Below are 3,219 nucleotides of genomic sequence, written 5' to 3' on the forward strand. Positions count from 1 at the left end.
TGGCTGCCCTTGAGTATGTGGTGCCCAGTGGCCACTTTTCTGCTGACCAGAGCCTGGCTATTGCTCACTATACTGTTGATCGAGATTTGAAGTGGAAAGCGGAATTGTTGGAAGCACAGATAAATGTCTTGGAGGATGACGTGCAGTGACTGGCCACCCCTTCCTCTCACACCAGGGAAGACGACAAACACAGTGGTGAATTGGGGTAGACCATGTGTCTCTAGGCATGATCTGTTGTGCATCAGAAAATGAAGTACGAGTAGCCTATGGGACCAAGCGGACAACTGGCAGGCAATCCACAGGTGACCCAATTCACTACCTATGTCCCATATACCCAGGTTGAATTAGTTGAATTGGGAAGAGAGTTCCAGCAGAAACAGGGGGAGTCCCTGGCTGTTTGGCTACTGTGGTTATTGGATCCTGGATGGTGTGATGTGCTCTGGTGAGGAGATGGAAAAATTGGCTTCCATTACCATACCATCATCCCTGAGGCAGTGGCTACAGGATACAAAATCAATGCCTCCAAATCAGCTGTGTTTGTATTCTCCAATAATAAACTAACAGAAAGTGAAATCAAGAAAGTAAGCACATTTACAACAGTCACCAAAAAATATAAATTACCTCAGATTCAGTTTAACCAAGTGAAAGATCTCTACAATGAGAACTACAAATCATTACTGAAAGAAATTAAAGAAGACACAAAAAGATGGAAAGACATTCCATGTTCTTGGATTGGAAGAATCAGCATTGTGAAAATGTCTATACTACCCAAAGTGATCTACAGATTCAATGCAATCCCCATCAAAATACCAATGATATTCTTCACAGAAACAGAAAAAACAATCTTAACATTCACATGGAATAACAAAAGATCCCACATAGCCAAAGCAATTCTGAGCAAAATAAAATAAAATAAAATAAATTAAAATAAAATAAAATAAAATAAAGCCAGAGGCATAACAATACCTGAGTTCAAATTATACTACAAAGCTATAGTAACCAAAACTTCATGGTACTGGCATAATAACAGGCACTTGGACCAATGGAACAGAATAGAGAACCCAGAAATTAAACCATGTATTTACAGCCAACTAATCTTCAACAAACTCACCAGGAACATGCATTGGGGAAAAGAATGCCTCTTCAATAAATGGTGTTGGGAAAGTTGGATATCCACATGCAGAAGAATGAAACTACACCTGCACCTCTTGCTGTATATGAAAATCAACTGAAAGTGTATTTAATATTGAGCATAAGACCTGAAACTATAAGACTACTAATGGAAAATATAGATGAAACACGATCGGAAGTAAGACTTGGCCAAGACTTTTTAAATAAGAGTCCAATAGCATGAGCAACAAAAGAAAAAATAAATCAGTGGGATTATGTCAAACTAGAAACTTCTGCCCAACAATGGTAACAATCAACAGAGTGAACTGACAACCTACACAATGGGAGAAAATATTCACAAACTATACATCCAACAATGGGTTAATATCCAGAATATACAGGGAACTCCAGCAACTACATAGTAAAAAAACAAACAACCCAATTATAAAATGAGCAAAGGAGCTGAATAGACATTTTTTGTTATTTTTATTTTAAATATAAGGATTCATTTATTACTTTTTGGTTTACAAACAAAGTCACCTAATAATTCTTGTATTTACTTCTTACAAAAGATTATCAATTTACATTTAAAACAAACAACAACAACAAAAAAAACCACACACTCACACAAAACAAAAAAACCCAAACCAGTTCCTACAGACAAACACAAAAAAGGGAGAAATGAGACTTTTCCTCCCTGCTTCCAAGCATTATTACAAAGATTCAAATAATGTTTATTTTATGCCATCCTTAAGTCAAAGAAGGTATTGCCATACTTCTCTATGTTGAGTGTTAGGACATATTAATGCTGCCAAGTCAAATTTAAATAGTCACAATGACATCACAATATACAAATACATATGCCAGAGTTAAGAGCGAATAGGGGGAAAAACCCACATTTTACAACACAGCTTTATCAAATGAGTTAAATGAAATATTAAATTTATCAATTGACCATCCTGTTAAATAGTGAGTTTGTGTAGAAAATATAATCAACCAGAACTGAAAACCACGTCTGGCAAATGACACAAACATTTTTTGAAGGTAGACATTCAAATGACCAACTGGCACTTTAAAAAAATGCTCAACATCGCTTATCATCAGGGAAATACAAATTAAAACCACATTGAGATATCATCTCACCCCAGTTAGACTGGCTATAATCAAAAAGATTGAGAATAACAAATGGTGTTGAGGATGCAGAGAGAGGGGAATGCTCCTACACTGTTGGTGGGACCACAAATTACCACAACCACTATGGAAAACAGGATGGAGGTTTCTCAAATAACTATGGATAGATCTACCATATGATCCAGCAATCCCACTTCTATGCATATACCCAAAGGATTGGAAATCATCATGATAAGGGGATACCTGTGCTCCCATGTTCATTGTAGCTCTACAACAGCGAATATACGGAACCAATCTAAATATCCATCGATGGATGACCGGATAATGAAAATGTGATATATATACACTATGGAATACTACTCAGCCATAAAAAGAATGAAATTCTACCATTCACAGCAACATGGATGAGCTTGGAGAAAATTATGTTAAGTGAAACAAGCCAGGCACAGAGGGAAAAATACTACCTCTTCACTCCTAAGTGAAAGATAAGAGAGAAAGAAGGAAGGAAAGAAAGACCACAGTAGTGCATTGGACATGCAGAGGGAGAGACCATAGCTAGGCCTTCTGGGATTGGAGCAGGGAAGGGAGAGGGAGGTCGGGAAGCAATTGGGTGGAGGACACACGAAATAATTGTAATTTGTGGTAAGGGGCATGCCTATAGTATTAATCTGATCATCACATCTTGGGCATAGTGGTGACAATCAGCTTTGTATGCCATTAATATGTATAGTCAAGTTTAAAAAGAGAGAGAAACCAACTGAGAAAGTGCAAGGCTATGTTACATAACCGGGAACCCCCCTAATTGAATATTCATTAGGTAGCATGAATATGTATTCGATACCAAAAGTATAAAAGCTGAACCCCAACAAAAGGTGGGGTTAATGCTCTCTTTCCTGGAGCCAACCTGCACTTCCCCAGCTGAGGTGTGAATGCTTAACTTTTGTGTTAAACTTACTTTTAGCAGGTGGCTGCTCACTC

This window comes from Galeopterus variegatus, unplaced genomic scaffold (assembly GCF_000696425.1).
Source record: "Galeopterus variegatus unplaced genomic scaffold, G_variegatus-3.0.2 Scaffold4255, whole genome shotgun sequence".
Classification (NCBI taxonomy): domain Eukaryota; kingdom Metazoa; phylum Chordata; class Mammalia; order Dermoptera; family Cynocephalidae; genus Galeopterus; species Galeopterus variegatus.